Raw genomic sequence first — 18,998 nt, 5'->3', positions numbered from 1 at the left:
CCCTGTCAGACTGTCATGTTCCCTAGGAAAACCATCTTACCCTCCTTCAACTGGTACTTCTTTAATCTAGCAAAGAAGCAATGCTGGCAAGAGCTCTTAGATCAAATCAATGTGGTTAAAATATATATATATATCTATATATATATCTATATATATATCTATATATATATATATATATATATATATCTATATATATATATATATATATATATACATATCTTGAAAAATCTGGTGGGATTCAGCATACGCCAGTTCCAAGAAATGCTTCTGGCACTACTGGCATACAATGACTGGATTATGAAGCATCAACAAACCAGTGCCCAGTTCAGGTTGACTATTTCATGATATTTTTCAGTTGAGTGCTCAGGGGCTTAAATTCCTGCTTTACCTATCCATTATTTCAGTTCCTACCAATTTTTAAAATGAGGCCTTATAGTTCATCTAATCCCATCTCTTCATCTTCGCCTTAAGTGGAGAAACTTGCCCAGGGTCATGCAGGCAGTACCTGGTAAAGCTAGGTTTTGTTATTTTTTCTAATTCAGTAAAATAATTTTTTGGTAATTAAGTTGGGATGGCATTGAATATATGCATTAGTTTAGGTAAAATTGTTATTTTCATTATATTGGCCCTGCCTACCCATGAATAATTAATACTTTTCCATTATTTAAATTTGGTTTAATTGTATAAAAAGTTTTTTTAAGTAATTTTGTTTGTATGCTTCCCTGGTTTGTTTTGGCAGATTTGAAGTGGAGACTAGGAGATTTGAGGAAATTAAAATTATTCTGCATCATTTAACAGAGAAAGATGATGAATTCAGCATATAGATTGAAGCATGTTTTCTCTTCTCCTCCTCTCCTTTTTTTCCCTTTCATTTCCTCTTCTCTCCTCTCTTCCCTGTTCTTTTCTTCTTTTCTATTCTTTTCTCTTTCTTTCTTTTCTTTCTGGACAAGGCTAATTTGGTAATTTGCTTTGCATCACTATACATATTTGTGATGGGTTTTGTTTTTCTTGCCTTTTCTTTTTTTTAACTTATTTATTTTTAGTTTTCAACACTCACTTTTATAAGATTTTGAGTTCTAAATTTTCCCCCCTCCCCAAGACAGCATGCAATCCGATATAGGCTATACATGTACAATCATATTAAATATATTTCCACATTAGTGATGTTGTGAAAAAAGAATCAGAACAAAAGGGAAAAATCATGAGAAAGGAAAAAAAGAAAAAGTATGCTTCTATCTGCATTGAGACAATAGATCTTTCTCTGGATGTGGATAGCATTTTCCATCATGAGTCTTTTGGAATTGTCTTAGATCATGCATTGCTCAGAAGAGTTAAGACTAACAAAGTTGATCAAAGTTGCTGTTGCTATGTATAATGTTCTTGTGGTTCTGCTCACTTCATTCAGCATCAGTTCATGCAAATCTTCCAGGTTTTTCTGAAATTTGTCTGCTCACATTTCTTATGGAACAATAGTATTCCACTATATACCACATATAACATAACTTTTTCAGACATTCCCTAATTAATGAGCATCCCCTCAATTTCCAATTCTTGGCCACCACAAAAAGAGCTGCTATAAACATTTTTGTACACATGGGTCCTTTTCCCTTTTTTAATGATCTCTTTGGGATACAGACCTAGTAGTGGTATTTCTGGATCAAAGGGTATGCACAGTTTTATAACCCTTTGGGCATAGTTCCAAATTGCTCTCCAGAATGGGTGAATCAGTTCATAACTCCATCAATAAAGAATTAGTGTTCCAATTTTCCCACGTCTTCTCCAACATTTGTCATTTTCCTATTTTGTCATGTTATCCAATCTGATAGGTGTGATATGGTACCTCAGAGTTGTTTTAACTTGCATTTCTCTAAGCAATAGTGATTTAGAGCATTTTTTTCATGACTATAGGTAGCTTTAATTTCTTCTTCTGAAAACTGCCTGTTCATATTCCTTTGACCACTTTTCAATTGGGGAATGACTTGTATTCTTATAGATTTGACCTAGTTGTCTACATATTTTAGAAATGAGACCTTTGTCAGAAACACTAGCTATAAAAATTGGTTCCCAGATTTCTGCTTCCCTTCTAATCTTGGTTGCATTGGCTTTGTGCAAAAACTTTTTAATTTTATGTAATCAGAATTATCCATTTTGCATTTCATAATGTTTTCAATCTCTTGTTCATTCATAGATTCTTCCCTTCTTTATAGATCTGTCAGGTAAACTATTCCTTGCTCTCCTAATTTGCTTATATAGTTTCATCCTTTATGTCTAAATCATGTACCCATTTTAGTACGTGGTGAAAGATGTTGGTCTATGCATAGTTTCTGCCATACTGTTTTCCAGTTTTCTTGCTTTTTCAATGGGGGAGTAGAGAAAAAAGAAGGAAGAGAATTCAGAAATTAAATTAAAATTGAGTTTAAAAAAGTGAAAAGGGAGTGTTCTGGAGGCTGGTAGACTCAAACTTCTAGCATTTTTATTGGGTGGTAGACATGAATTGAGTGAACCTCAGAGGAGAAGATATTACTGAGTGAGGTGCTAGGAGAACTTGGAAGTGGCAATGGGGAGCAAAAAATATTACAACTCCCTCACCTCAACAAGTGATTGGAGGGAATGAGTGAAAGTACAACAGTGTTGAAAAGGGAGACCAGGGAAGCTGTCATCAGGAAGAAACTAGGCCTTGGTGAGAGTCAGAAGATGAAAGGAATAGGAAACAAAAAGATTTAAGATGAAAGCCAATTTGTTGCTCATGGAATAGGTATTCCAGAAAGCATAGTGAAGTGAGATGCATATCTTTAGAGTGGAACATTGAAAAGAGTGGGGGAAGAAATAAGGAATCAGGCAGTGGGAGACAGGGGAAAAGTTTGAATTATAACTGCAGGGGGTTCAGAATCACTGTGATGGAAAGGATGTGACCAGAGGGTTGTTGATTAATCACTGAGAAATGATTATAGCTAGATTTTTATTATATGGTAGATGTATGGCCATAAGGTAGAGTCCTCTTGGTGCCTTTGGCAATTGAACTAAGGTGACAGGGGCTTAGAGCTAAAGGAATGGTATCACTCCTCTTGCCACAAGGCAGGAGACCAGGCTGGAGACTTAAGAGTGGCATTTCTCCTCTTCCCTGGAAAGAAGGAGACAAGTGCTTGATGGAATGGAATGGTGTTTCTCCTCTTCCAGCAAGAGTCAGGAGATCTGGTTGGATATAATGGCATTTTCTTTCCTTATAACAAAGGCAGGGGACTGGTACCCAAAGGAATGGTATTTCTCTTTTTCTTCTAGGAGGCTGGATACCAGACAAGAGACCTGGTTGGATAGAAAGGCCTTTTCTCCCCCTTGTTATAAAGGCAGAAAACTGATATGCAATAGAATGGCATTTTTCCTCTTCCCAAATTAGCCTAGGGACCAGGAAGGAGACCTGGTTGGATGGGAATATCATTTTGTCCCCTCACCACAAAGAGGGAAGACAGGTGTGCAATGGAATGGTGTTTCTCCTCAGGAAAACCTGGACTCGTGTCTCCCCACTGATACTTATGGGTTGTCTGACCACGAGCAAGCCACTTGACCTTCCGGTGTACCGGGTAACTCTCTTAAGATTATTAAATTGCAGAGAAGGTGCCAACATGAAATGGCAGAAGGATTTTCCTCACCTGGAAACTCCCTATATCCAGAAAGTAATGGGTCAACTCCTTATTCTCACTTTCTTAGGCAATTAATTCTACTTCTGGACAATTTGTGTATTACATTGACTGAAGCCTACCTCTTTGTAACTTCCATGAATTACCCCTTTCTGTACTATCTGGGGAGAAATTGAAAAACCCAATCCACATCTTCCCAATGACAGTCATTCAAATACATGAAGATTACTACCCCCCCCCAAAAAATTTCAAAACCCCATATAAAGTTATTATTTAAAATATGCCATTTTGTATTATCTATTCTTCTGCTCTTCTTCCTTAGTAATAATAACTCATATTTATATATTGATTTTAAAATTAACAAAGTACCCTGAACATGTTCTCAGGTTAAGTAAAAATTTCAAAATAGTTTAAAAAATATAAAGAAGTTTTGGATTCAAACAGAGGTTGGATACTTACCCGTATTATGCTGTAGAGAGGATTCCTCTTGGGAATGGATTGGTAATGAGTTGGACTAGATTACAACTCTGAATTTCTGTGGTTCTCCGATTCTATTCTCTTGTATTATTAAAAGCATGTCAAAATGGATAGAGACTTGGCCTCATGGTAAAGAAGACCATGACTTCAAATTCTACCTCTGACCCCTCCTGGTTTTGTGACGCTGAACAGGTCACTTAACTTCTCAATGCCCAAAGCAGCTCTCGAAGACTATGGTTTCAGAGCAGGTGCTTCTCTGCATTATTTGAGGGACATACCTCACCAGGAGTTCCTTTTACCATAGAAACAAGATCTAGTAAAATATATATATATATGTGTATATATATGTATATATATACACACATATATATATGTATGTATGTATGTATAATAACAAAGCCAAGGTCTTGTCCTTCTCACTCACTCTTTACTACAGTTTTCTCTCACAAAGACCTTGATCATGAAATCATGATAGGGGCATATAGGAAGATGAAACAATGGAGGGTATAAAACTACAGTATGAAACAATGGGAAATATAAAACCATCAGGAGAAACAATGGGAACATAATAGCACAAAGTGAAACAATGAAGAGTATTGAACCACAATGTTTCATCCTCCACAATAGGGAATGTAAAAGTTCGAAGAAAAAGAACAATAGAAACCTCTCTTTGTTCTCCTCCTTACAAGTAAAATAAAGTCAAGTAAATGGTGCATTTATGGTACATGTCATTGTTTTCCAAACTGAAGTTTATGATGATTCATGAAAAAAGAGAACAGTATTCTTTCTGAGGCAACAGTGTAAGTTCCTCAGAAAGTTTCATGGGATTTAGAGTTGTAAAGGACCATGGAGTTTAGTCCCACTCATTTTACAAACTAAGAAACAAGCCCAGCTTGCTGATGTGGGAACAGATAAAGGAGAAACAATTTAAGAATTTAAGAATCACTTGACTACCTGAAATCCATGACAAAAAAAAGAGCCTCGATATCATGTTTCAACAAATTATTAAAGAAAACTGCCCAGTTCTCTTAGAACTAGAGGAAGAAGTAGACATTAAAAGAATTGACCAGTCACCTCATAAAAGAATCTCCAGAAGGAAAACTCCCAGGAATATTATAACTAAGATCTAGAACTTCCAGAGGAAGGAAAAAAAATATTGTAAGCAGCCAGAAAAAAATGATTCAAGTGCTGAGGAGCCACAGTTAGGATCACACAAGAATTAGCAGCCGCCAGGATAAAGAAACAGAAAACCTGGAATATGGAAGGCAAAAGATCTAGACTTAAAATCAAGAATAACTTACCCAGTATTACTCTACGGGGGCAGGGAAATGGGGGACCTTCAATGTAATCAATGACTTCCAGGTGTTGCTAATGAAAAGACCAGAGCTGAATAGAAAATCTGACATGCAAACAAGGATTCAAGGGAAGCATAAAAAGGTAAACATGAGACAGAAATTGTAATAGACTAAACAAGATTAAATTGTTTACATTCTTATATGGGGAGGGGATACATGTAACCCCTGAGAACTTTATCATCACCAGGGGTCTTAGAGGGAATCTAATTAGACCAAGGGCCTGGGTGTGATTTTATTTTGTTGGGATGATCTCAAAAGAAGACTAGAAAGGAGGAGGAGTGGAATGCACTGGAAGAGAAGGAAGAGAGAGGAAGAATGGGAAAAAATTATCTCATAAATGAGATACACAAGAAAGAGTTTATCCAATAAAGTGGGCAGTAGAGGGGGGAACAGGCAATACTTGAACCTTATCCTCATGTGCATTGGTTCAAGGAGGGACTAGTAATTGTATACACTGAGCTGGATACAGAAATTCTTCTTACTCAATAGAGAAGTAGGAGGAAAGGGGATTAAGAGAAAAGAGGAAGGGGGGTAAGGGAAGATAGATTAAGTGGCCAGAAGCAAAACAGATTCTTGAATAAAAAAAGAGAAGGATAAGCATAAGAGTATAAGATAGAAGAAAATAAACAGTTAGTAATCACAGCTATCAATGTAAATGGGATGATCTCACCCATAAAACAAATGAGGACAGCAGAGTGGATTAGAAACCAGAATCAAATAATACGTTGTTTGAAAGAAACACACTTGAAACAGAATGATACATATAGAGTTAAAATAAGGGGGTAAAGCAAAACCTATTATAATTTAACTTAAATGAAAAGGGCAGGGTGGCTATTATGATCTCAGACAAAGCAAAGCCAAAATAGACCTAATTAAAAGAAATAAACAGGGAAACCATATTGGGCTAAAAAGTACTATAAACAATGAAGTAATATCAATTACTGAATTTATATGCACTTAGTGACATAGCATCCAAATTCTTACAGGAAAATTTAAAGAAGTTGCAGATAAGCCCTCAGGGTGAGTGGAGGCCCCTAAAAAGGAATGGGTGAAGAAGGAGAGGGGAGGGCCCAGGAGAGGACAGGCAGCCACCGCAACCCCTTTTAACAGTGTCTGGGAAGGCTGTTCCCTGTCTTCTGGCAGGCACATAACCCAGCACGTCCCACTGCCGTGGAGGGTAGATGGCAAGCAGTGTGCTCTTTAAACCTCGAACTACCTGTGGAATGTCATCTTCATCTTGATGAGTCAGTTCTGTGAACATTTCTCTACTGGTGGCACAACAGCTGTGATCACCTTGTACATGGTCTACTTCCTCTGATGGAATGAAAACACCTCTACTGCCATTTACCATCTCTTTAATGGCTTAAACTTTTTAGCCAGCATCACAGGAGCTATCATTGCTGACTCTTGGTTGGGAAGTTACAACACAATCGTGGTGGGCCACATTTTGTGTGTGATGGGTCACGTGATCCTAATACTCAGTTCAGTGCCTGTGGTGGGAGGACAGTTGATTCATCAGATCCTCGTTATGTCAGGATTCTCCCTGATTGCCTTAGGATTGGGAATCATTAAACCCTGTGTTGTGGCTTTTATTGGAGACCAGTTTGAAGAAGAACATAAAGAAAAGAGGAGAAAGGTATTCTCCGTTATGTATGTCATAGTCAGCCTGGCGTTCTTGATTTCAACAATTTTTATGCCCCTGCTCGGAGATGAATCAGCTGCTTTGGAGGAGATTGTTACGTGCTTGTCTTTGGTGTCTCTGGATTATTTCAACTGTCTGCATTGGTTGTGTTCTTATTTGGAAGCGAGATGTACAAAAAAGTTCCTCCAGAAGGAGACATCATACTTAAAGTCTGCAAATGCATATGGTTTGCTATTTCAAACCATCTGAAGAACTGCTCCAGTGATATTCCAAAGAGAGAGCATTGGCAGGACTGGGCAGCTGAAGAGTATCCAGTGAGTCATGGTTGTAGGTTTAAGTTGTCTACCAGCAGTGAAGACTATGTTGTGAGAGCTGAATTTCCTCCATCCTTCATCTCAAGAAGCCATTTTCTGGTGTTAAAGCAGCTCATCTTGGAGGTGAAAGCGTTGACCCATGTACTATTCGTGTACATCCCATTGCCAATGTTCTGGGCTCTTTTCTATCAGCAGGACTCTCGGTGGACTCTGCAAGCAACCAGGTGGAATGGCAACACAGGATGTTTTGAAATTAAAGCAGATCAAGTTCAGCTGTTGAATCCCTTCTTGATTCTCATCCTCATCCCAACATTTGACTTGGTCATCTACCCACTAACCAAGAGGCGCCGAATCAATTTAAAACCCATTACTAAGATGGTTATTGGAATGATACTGACAGCCTTGGCATTTGTTGCTGCAGCCATTCTACAGTTTAATGTGGATAGAATGGCTCCAGCCAAGCCAGCTGACAGAGAGCTTTCTACAGATCGTAAATCTGGCCAAATCAGATGTGAAGATGATAATGCAGAGCAATCAGGGTGACACCTTGTTAGCAAAGCCTGTGAGGTCCTTTCAGCAAACACCAAAATATTCCAAACTCCTTCTGAACACTGAGAGCCAATGTTTCCAGTTTCAGCTGCAGTCTGGTAGTTTATCTGTCAGAAATGAGCTTGTGGTGGAGGAGAAGAGCCAATGCAGCTTGGTCATTCTTGGAGATGGAAACAGAGTGTCTAGCATCCTGATGAAAGATATGGGAACCAGACCAACGAATGAAATGGCAGCTGTGAGATTTGTTGACACTTCGGACAAGGAAGTGAATATCTCCCTGGGCAAAGGCAACATTGTCACTGTTGGTGAAAACTATAGTGTCTCTTCTTACAGGACTTTGGAAAGAGGAGAATACCATTATGTGCCATGCAGGATAGATGATGCAAAGTTCTTCCTAGACCTGGGTCTGCTGGACTTTGGTGAAGCATATACAGTCTTCATTGTTAAGAAGTCTGGAAAAGGCCCCTGGGCCTGGAAAACCAAGAATATTCCAGTCAATAAGGTGTCTATCAGGTGGCAGATGCCACAATATGTGCTTTTCACAGCTGGGGAGATCATGTTCTCTGTCACCAACTTCGAATTCACTTACACTGAGGCTCCTCCCAGCATGAAGTCGTTGCTACCGGCAGCCTAGCTGGTGACGTTCTCCATAGGAAACTATATTGTGTTCTTTGTGGCAAAGTCTGTTTTTCTGATACAGTGGATTGAATTCATCTTCTATTCTGTGTTCCCGTTGATCATCTGCACCCTGTTCTCCATTATGGGCCACTATTACACTATTAGACAAGTGCTTTAGTACAGTGGGCTGAATTTCTCTTGTTTTCCTGTCTCCTGCTTATTGTTTGTCTCATCTTTTCCATCATGGGCTACTACTACAACCCTGTGAAACCAGAAGATGCTTATATTCTGGAGGACACGATGCCTTCCCACATCAAGGAGAACACAGAAAACCTGGTGACCAAGAAGACAAAACTCTGACTGTTCCCTTAGCTCTATTCCAAGCCTTTTTTTTTTAACTTGCCCTAATCAATGTAACTCATCCCTGGTCCTGGCCCAATCTACATCTTCCACTGAGTATCCTTCTTCCTACTGGGCTGGACCAAAGAAGTAGCACCAATTTCATCAGAGACCCTCACCTGCAGCTGTCTTTCATCTTCTCCCTCTGGGGCCACTAACACTGGAATAGGGACCCATTGCATGCTTATCCAAGAAATCCAGCAACTCCATACCTCAGTCCCATCACCTATTCATGGAGAATAGAGTCTGTCATACATTGTTCTGATGAAGCTGGGACAGATGGTTACTCCTCGTGGGTCTAAAAGAATGTGAAGAACATAATTTAGCATATGTTACTGTGTAACTGTGACACTCTTCTGTGTGTGAAAGCACACTGCTGAGGGAGAAGGAAAATATGCACCTGCATTTGCCATTTGGAACATTGCCAAATGTACTTGGTCCTCTTGTCTAGGCCCTGGTCATTTAACTTCGTTATGTTTAGAAACTGGACTTTTGTCAGTGTGACAGGATTGCTTGTGCCTAAGTAAACTGATTTATACTAATCAAGCCACAGGAGATGAGTAACTTTTATGCAATTATTAGTAGTAGTCATGGAGTCTACTAATAATGGCAGCTCATATTTTCATAGCACTTTCCAGTCTATGACAACCCTATGTGGTAGGTTAATTAACAAGTCAGAATGTTTGTTTATTAATTTCTAATGGAGGGAAGGCTAGGGGGGCAGAGCCAAGATGGCAGCTGGAAAGCAGGGACTAGCATGAGCTCCCCACCAAGTCCCTCCAAAAACCTATAAAAAAAGGCTCTGAACCAATTCTAGAACTTCAGAACCCACAAAATAGCAGAGGGAAGCAGGGCTCCAGCCCAGGACAGCCTGGATAGTCTCTGGGTAAGGTCTATACTTCACAGAGCTGAGAGCAGAGCAGAGCTGAGTGGAGCAGAGCCCAGTGTGAGCGGCACGGACCAACCAGACCAGGAGCCGGGCAGAGCGGGCCCTAGTGCCCCAAATCAGTGAGCTGCAGCAGTTACCAGACTTCTCAACCCACAAACACCAAAGACAACAGAGAAGGTCAGTGGGAAAAGCTGCGGGAGTGGAAGGAGTTCACGGGTTCAGCCACCACCCCCGGGGCAGTGGAGGTGGGGCACCTACAGAACTACAGCTGCAGTTGCTTCTGGCCCCAGGCCTACCTGGTGGGAGGAATTAAGTGGCGGATCAGAGCAGGAGTGAAGAACCTGCTGAAGATCTAAGTCCAGTCCGGGTTGGGGGTTCTTGGGGAAGGAGGAGTGCTGATGTGGCGCATCCCCCCAAGCTTGGAACACAGTTCTCATTACTCTACAAGCAGTCATACCCCGCTGAAAAACTCAAGGGTCAAGTAAGTTGGCTGGGAACATGGCCAGGCAGCGAAAACGCACCCAGATTTAGTCTCAGACTTTGGAATCTTTCTTTGGTGACAAAGAAGACTAAAACATACAGCCAGAAGAAGTCAACAAAGTCAAAGAGCCTACAACAAAAGCCTCCAAGAAAAACATGAACTGGTCTCAGGCCATGGAAGAGCTCAAAAAGGATTTGGAAAAGCAAGTTAGAGAAGTAGAGGAAAAATTGGGAAGAGAAATGAGAAGAATGCAAGAAAACCATGAAAAACAAGTCAATGACTTGCTAAAGCAGACCCAAAAAAATACTGAAAAATATACTGAAGAAAACAACACCTTAAAAAATAGACTAACTCAAATGGCAAAAGAGCTCCAAAAAGCCAATGAGGAGAAGAATGCCTTGAAAGGCAGAATTACCCAAATGGAAAAGGAGGTCCAAAAGACCACTGAAGAAAATACTACCTTAAAAATTAGATTGGAGCAAGTGGAAGCTAGTGACTTTATGAGAAATCAAGATATCATCAAACAGAACCAAAGGAATGAAAAAATGGAAGACAATGTGAAATATCTCATTAGAAAAACCACTGACCTGGAAAATAGATCCAGGAGAGATAATTTAAAAATTATTGGACTACCTGAAAGCCATGATGAAAAAAGAGCCTAGATATCATCTTTCAAGAAATTATCAAGGAGAACTGCCCTGATATTCTAGAGCCACAGGGCAAAATAGAAATTGAAAGAATCCACTGATCGCCTCCTCAAATAGATCCCCAAAAGAAATCTCCTAGGAATATTGTCACCAAATTCCAGAGCTCCCAGATCAAGGAGAAAATATTGCAAGCAGCCAGAAAGAAACAATGAGTATTGTGGAAACATAATCAGAATAACCCAAGATCTAGAAGCTTCTACATTAAGAGATCAAAGGGCTTGGAATATGATATTCTGGAGGTCAATGGAGCTAGGATTAAAACCAAGAATCACCTACCCAGCAAAACTGAGTATTATGCTCCAAGGCAAAATAGGGATTTTCAATAAAATAGAGGACTTTCAAGCTTTCTCAGTGAAAAGACCAGAGCTGAATAGAAAATTTGACTTTCAAACATAAGAATCAAGAGAAGCATGAAAAGGTAATCAAGAAAAAGAACAAGAAAAATAAATTGCAAGGGACTTACTAAAGGTGAACTGTTTTGTTGACATTCCTACATGGAAAGATGATGTGTATGATTCATGAGACCTCGGTATTAGGGTAGCTGAAGGGAATATGCATATATATATATATATATATATATATATGTGAGTGTGTATATATGTATATATATATGTATGTGTGTGTGTGTATATATATATATATATAAGAGAGAGAGAGAGAGAGAGAGAGAGAGAGAGAGGAGCGGGCACAGGGTGAGTTGAAGATGAAGGGAAGATATCTAAAAGAAATAAAATCAAATTAAAGGATGAGAGAGGAATATATTGAGAGAGAGAGACAGGGAGAGATAGAATGGGGTGGATTATCTTGCATAAAAGTGGCAAGAAAAAGCAGTTCTGTAGGAAGAGAAGAGAAGTCAGGTGAGGGGGAATGAGTGAATCTTGCTCTCATCAGATTTGACCTGAGGAGGGAATACCATACATACTCAATTGGGTATCTTACCCCACAGGAAAAAAGGAGGAAGAAGATTTAAAAAGGGGGGGGATGATAGAAGGGAGGGCAGAGGGGGGTGGAGGTAATCAAAAACAAATACTTTCGAAAGGGGACAGGGTCAAGGGAGAAAATTCAATAAAGGGGGACAGGATAGGAAGGAGCAAAATATAGTTAGTCTTTCACAACATAAGTATTGTGAAAGGGTTATACATAATGATACACATGTGGCCTATGTTGAATTGCTTGACTTCTTAGGGAGGGTGGGTGGGAAGGGAAGAGGGGAGAGAATTTGAAAGTCAAAATTTTAAAAACAGATGTTCAAAAACAAAAAAAAAAGTTTTTGCATGCAACTAGAAAATAAGATACACAGGCAATGGGGCATAGAAATTTATCTTGCCCTACAAGAAAGGAAGGGAAAAGGGGATGGGAGGGGAGTGGGGTGACAGAAGGGAGGGCTGACTGAGGAACAGGGCAACCAGAATATATGCCATCTTGGAGTGGGGGGGGGGTAGAAATGGGGAGAAAATGTGTCATTCCAACTCTTGTGAAAATCAATGCTGAAAACTAAATATATTAAATAAAAAAAAATTCTAATGGGGGAAAGAGCTTGAAAGGGACTAGGATGTTTCTATCCCAGCAGAGCCAAAGGGGACATGGAAAGAGGAGACACCCCTTTTCCATGTATTGATATATAATGGAAACCATGTTAAAGATAAAAACTTTGCTTGGTACTCTTAAAGACAGAGAAAGAGAAGTGGATGGTTTTTCAGAAGTTGCAGATAAAATTGACAGTAAAACTATACTAGTGGTAAAACTCAATTTACCCTCTGATGGACCTAGATAAATCTAGCCATAAAATGAACAAGAAAGAAGCTAAGAAGATGAATAGATTTTTTAAAAGCTAGATGTGATAGGCCTCTGGAGAAAATATGAATGAGAATAGAACTCAAGCACCAAAACTAACCATGTACAAGGGGATAAAAATCTCACAAATACAGAAAAGCAGAATTATTAAATGTATCTTTTTCTGACCATAATGCAATCAAAATTGCACTCAATAAAGTGTTGTGGAAGCATAGATTAAAAATTAATTGGAACCTAAATAATCTATTCCTAAAGAAGTACTGGGTCAAAGAACAAATCATAGGAACAATCAATAATTTCATTAAAGATAATGACAATAATGAGACAATATACTAAACATTTGTGTGATGCAGGCAAAGTATTACTTAGGGGAAATTTTGTATCTCTAAATGTTTATTTCAAAAAAAGGGAGAAAGAGCAGGTCAACAAATTGGATATATAACCAAAAAAAGTAGAAAAGCAACAAATTAATACACAAACTCCCAATTAAACACCAAATGAAAATCCTAAAAATCAAAGGAGACATCAACAAAATTGAAAGTTTAAAAAAAGCCCGTTGAACTAATAAATAAAACTAGAAGCTGGTATTTTGAAAAAAGAAATAAAAGAGATGAACTGCTGGCTGATTTGATTTTAAATAAGAAAAGTAAATTACTACTATCAAAAATTTAAAAGGTAAATTCACAACCAATGAAAAGGAAATTTAAAAAAACAATTATTAGGAGCTATTTTACTCAACTATATATCAATATGACTAAATGGATAAAGATTTACAAAATATATAAATTGATTGTATTAATATATCAGAAAATAAAATACTGAAATAACCTGATTTTAGAAAAAGAAACTGAACATGCCATAAATGAACTCCTTAAGGAAGAAAAACCAACCCAGGACCAGATGGATAAATAGATGAAGAAGGAATCCTTTCAAATTCCTTCTATGATACAAATATAGTCTTGAAACCTAAATCAAAGAGAGTTGAAAGAAAGAAAATTATATCTAAGGTAAAATTCTAGCAAAGAGACTACAGCAATATATCCCAAAGATTATACACTTAAAACCAGGCTAGATTTATACCAGGAATATAGGACTAGTTCAGTATTAGGAAAATTTACAAGCAAAATTGACCATATCAATAACAAAAACAACAAATATTATATGATTATTTCCATAGATTCAGAAAAGGCTTTTGACAAAACACTAGAAAGCACAGTAATAAATGGAGTTTTCCTTTAAATGATAAGTAGGGGAGGGGAGGGGAGGGGAGGAAAGGAATGAGCAGCAGAAGATTCTCTCCGGCTTACTTCCTGATCCTGCCTTGGGGAGTCCTGTGATCCCCACTGCGGTGTTGTTAAGAGGGCGACCACTCAGGATTTCTCTGGGGAACCCTGTGGCCTGCACAGCCTTCTTAAGGGGACATCACTTGGGACTTCTGGCCCTGTCTTGGGAGCCTTGTGATCTTACCACCATTCTAAGGGGCCATCACTTGGGTCCTCCTTAGGTTTTGACCCCTAGGAGGCCCTGTGATCCCCACAGATCAAGGGGGGCGCTACCACTTGGTCTTCCTCTGGGAGTCCTGTGGTCTGCACAGCCTTCCTTAAGCATCATCACGTGGCTCTTTCCTGGGGTTCAATTCTAGGAGGTCCTGTGATTTCTCCACAACTGCACAACGGTTCTAAGGGACCATCACTCGGGTCCTTCTTAGGGTCTGACCCCTAGGGGGCCCTGTGATCCCCACAGATTAAGGGAGGGGGGGCTACCACTTGGTCTTCCTCTGGAAGTCCTGTGGTCTGTACAGCCTTCCCTAGGGATTATTACAGGGTTCTTCCTCAAGACTTTGGCCCTGCCTAGGAAGTCAAGTGATCCCCAAAACTGCATTTTCTCACAATTTGGGGAAGTCCAGTGATCCCCAAAATCACGTTTCTCACAATGTGGAGATGAGTTCACTACAGAGAAAGTACAAATCATAATGGGAGACAGCTCTAGTAACTTGGAGAATCAGGATGGGCCTTGTATAAGAGGTGGCACTTTGAGACTAAGAGAAAGCTAGGGATTCTATAAGGTAGAGGTAAAGAGGGACCTCCAGGTATAGGGGCCAGCCTATGCAAAGACACGGAGGAGGAAAATGGAATGTTGGATAAAGGGAACAAAAAGTAGGCCAGTTTGGCTAGAGTACCTGTAGGGAAATGATATGCAATAAGCCAGGAAAGGTAGGCTAGAACCAGATTGTGAAGGGCTTTAAAAACCAAAAGAAGTTTGTGTTTTATCCTAGAAGCCACTAGAGCTTCTTGAGCAGGGAAGTGGTATAGTCAGATTTGTACTGTACTGTAGGAATATTAATTGGGCTGTGTTTTCACCATTTTATACTTGAATTTTTTTAACCCTAAGTGTAGAACTTTACCTTCCTCTCTAATTAATTCCTTCTTTTTTATCCCATTCTTTGTGGGAGTGTCAAGTTCTCTTTGGTTACAATTTCTGACATTAAAAATATTAGCTATCCTTCCCACCTTTGTGCCTTCTGAAAATTTGAAAAGCATCATCAAAGTCATTGATAAGGATAAGCCAAGGACAGGTCATTGAGACCTTGGAGATAAAACTCCATGTTGACAGTGATTCATCAAACACGGCCCTTTAGGTTGTCGGTTCACCAATTCCAAATCCAACTATACTTGAATGCTATGCTAAGAAAAAATGAACTTGATCCTATAGGCAGAGGAGCTATTGAAAGTTTCTAAGCAGAGGAGCAACTTGCAAAGCAGTATTTTAAAAAGATAAATCTGTTGGTAGCACATGAGATAGATTGGAATGAGGAGAGAGATTGAAGGTAGGGAAAGCAGTTAGGAGGCTCTGTCAATAGTTTAGGCATGAGATGATAAGGGCCATATGATCATGGTAGAATCAGAAAGGAATGGATGGGAAATACATTACCAAGGAATAATCTATCAGACAGTGTAAGTCTTCTAGTCTCTCCCAACTTTAAGTCTATGATTCTATGATCCACCCTCTACATCCCCAAAGCATCAAATAAGAGACTGTATGTAAAGTGTTTTGTAAACTTCAAAAAAAAAACATTGTTTATCATTATTTTTATATTATGATCATTCTAGTCATAAGTGCTTTCCCTATCAGCAACAACTTGCAATTACTAGTTCCCAACAGGGAAAATAAGAATTACAAAATTTGCTTTATCTTTGGGAATAGGGGCTGCTGAGCAGGTGCCAGCGTATGTAAGAAATAAATTTGTTTTCTTACCCATGGCGATATCACCTCCACTGAGGCTTTTCGAAGGAACATTGGAAGGATAAACTATCTTTACCACCTTTTAATCTCAAAATCATGAAAAAGTACTACAAAAACCTTCTCAACAATCAGTACTACAGCATTTCTTTTTCTAGTTTTCAATCACTTTGAGGGGGCCTTCTTCGAATCTTTGCGATTTTACTCCACACTTCAGGAACTCACTGGGACTCTGGTTGTCTGTTTGTTGAACCAAGAGGTTAGTGAAAGAAAGGTCTATTTGGCTTGGCCTAGATAGATTCTGAAAAACCAGGAACTCATCACCCAAGTGGCTAAGCACTGGTATTCTTATGTACCTTCTTGCTTCTAAAACATATATGAGATCTGTTTGTAGAGATTTTAGCCATTTTGATTTGACCCCCAAGGCACAAGCCTTTCTTTACCAATAGTCTGACTGAAAAGGAAACAAAACTGAAATTCAAGTAAGTGTTTTGTCTATCACTATAGTTCTCAAAGGGAGTGTACCACTCCAGAGCCATCTGGGTCCAGTGGCCAGATATGGAACTAAGTGTATGGAACTTACATTTGCCATTGTATGTCTATATGCAAATTCTACACTCTTCTATAATGTACCTCAAGAGGAATACCATTACATCAGCAAAACAAGTTTGAGAACCACTGCTCTGTCTTCTTTCCACTTGTGCTGCCTCCTTTCTAGTGTAATCCCTTATGACTTCCCACCTGAACTATGACCTAACTGGTCTTCCTGCCTGAGCCTCTGCCCCTTTCGAATCTATTCATATAGCTGAAAAATGCATGGGTCTGACCAGATTGCTGCCCTACTCTAAAATCTTCTGTTGGCTTCCCATTGTCTATGGGATGAAATAAAAAGTGGTCCCCATGGTCATTTTTTTGAAGCATGAAAATAGGTTTTATTTCCTCTATTTTGTCCCAAAATTCCCGGTCCCGCTCCTACCACCACCACTTTTGGGAGTGGGATATTTATGCCCTGTTGCCTCATCTTCCATCCAGTATTCATGTGTGCTTTTGAGGATTTCAAGGCCAAAAATGTTTTCTTCCTTCTTTCTCTTCTTTCTTTTCTTCCTGATATTTTTTATTTTAAATTCAGGTTGATCTCCACATATATTCCTCCCTCCTCACTCACTCAGAAAGCCACGCCTTCTTTAGACAAAGGGTTTTTAAAGGGGGGTGGTGGTGAATGGGATGGATAATTGTGAAGACATCACAGGGTATGTCTAATGGAGTAGGAGAGGTTTTGGGATTTGGCTTTGTGGTTTTGGAGGGTCAGGGCCTGGAACTGTGGGCATGCCCTTCCCCCTCTCTCTCAGATGTTAGAAGATAATGAACTTCCTGTGAGCTATTTTGTTCTCTGCTCCAGGAAGGTCTCTCCTGCTCCCAACCCCATTTCTTCTCCTAGACTTTCAGACGCCACCCTGGCAGTTGAGTTCTGATAGGGAAAAACTTGAATGGACAGATCAACCTTGGTCCCAGGTCTAGTTTTTGCGCCTACACTGTAAGCCCACCTCCCAGCCAGTGGTGAGAAGGTACAGAGGTGGGTGGGGATCTTTTTCATTAAGAGTATAAATTAAGGCAGGTTTCCTTTTACCTCGCCTCCTCCATTATGGAAGTGTGCCCAAATCTTGCAAGGTTTGTAAAATAAATTTACTTTGTTTCTCCTAAGGATGTCTCTCCTATTATTTAAAAATCCTGTCCCATACAGGGGGAATTAAGCAAAATTAACCAACATAACAATTAATCAACAAACATTTATTAAGCTCTGACTATATGCCTGGCAGGACTCTGAGGATACAAATACAAGGAAAAAATCTTTTTGCTTAATGAGCTTACATTCTAATGGAGTAGTCAATTTACAGACACACACTATACAATAAAGGAAATAAACACAAAACAGTTAAATATAAAGTCATTTGGAAGGACCTTAACAATTGGGGAAATCAGAAAAGGCTTCACCTGGCAAAAAACAGTCCCTGCTCTCAAGGAGCTCACAGTCTAAGGAAGGAGACAACAGGCAAACAAGGAACTACAAATAAGGTATGTAGAGATTATTGTTGTTGTGTCTGTCCTTCACTCTCCAAGAGGACCATGACATCAGGGAAATGATGGTGTGACTTGCAGCTGCCTTTGCTTTGAGTGAGGGAAGGGCTGTGCAAGGTCACCAGCCTCACTTTCTCCTCCAGAGCCATCTGGGTCCAGTGGCCAGATATTCACCAGGATGACTAGAAATGGCTCAGGATGCAATGGGAGAGCCTGGCCCCTTGAGGTTAAGGCCTTTTCAGGTTCTCACTTTGAGTGAGGTAACATCCATTCAGTGAACAGGCGTATTTAAAAAGCAAGTCAAGGGATGGCCCCTTTAATTAGGGGAAAAAAAATCAAACCGGGAGGAGAAAACCCTCAGAGTTGCTGGCCAAAAGAGAATAACCAATGGAAGGAAGGCTTTAGCATTAAGGGACATCAGGAAAGGCCAACTCTGCACATAAGGGAAAGGCTATCTGGGGCAGAGGTTCTCAACCAGAAATATTTTGATAACTGCATTTCAATACAATTGGTTTCCTTCATAATACTAAATACTTTATGTATTTAGAAACCTTATTAACTAAGAAGGGGTCCATATGCTTCACCAGACTGAAAAAGGGGTCATGGTACAAAAAAAGCTTAAGAATTCCTAGGCTACATAACGCTAAATGTCAACTAAAAATTAGTTCACACAATAAACTTCAGCAAAGGTACAGGGAATGGCATGCTGGAGACATCTCATACAGGCGAAATCTGATTGTTCAACTTTCGGTGTATTTCAAAGAGCCAGTTGTTAAAAGTTTATCAGCACGCCCCTAATACATGATGTAAAATAAACCTAAA

The 18,998-nt window shown here is 39.4% G+C and overlaps 1 pseudogene; it reads left to right on the top strand.

Moving 5' to 3' along the window:
- Positions 1–6,671: 6,671 nt before the first annotated feature.
- Positions 6,672–8,950, top strand: LOC118851240 (annotated as a pseudogene).
- Positions 8,951–18,998: the final 10,048 nt, after the last annotated feature.

The sequence above is a fragment of the Trichosurus vulpecula genome, chromosome 5 (assembly GCF_011100635.1).
Source record: "Trichosurus vulpecula isolate mTriVul1 chromosome 5, mTriVul1.pri, whole genome shotgun sequence".
In the NCBI taxonomy this organism is placed as follows: Eukaryota; Metazoa; Chordata; class Mammalia; order Diprotodontia; family Phalangeridae; genus Trichosurus; species Trichosurus vulpecula.
This window is presented reverse-complemented; position numbering and strand designations above follow the sequence as displayed.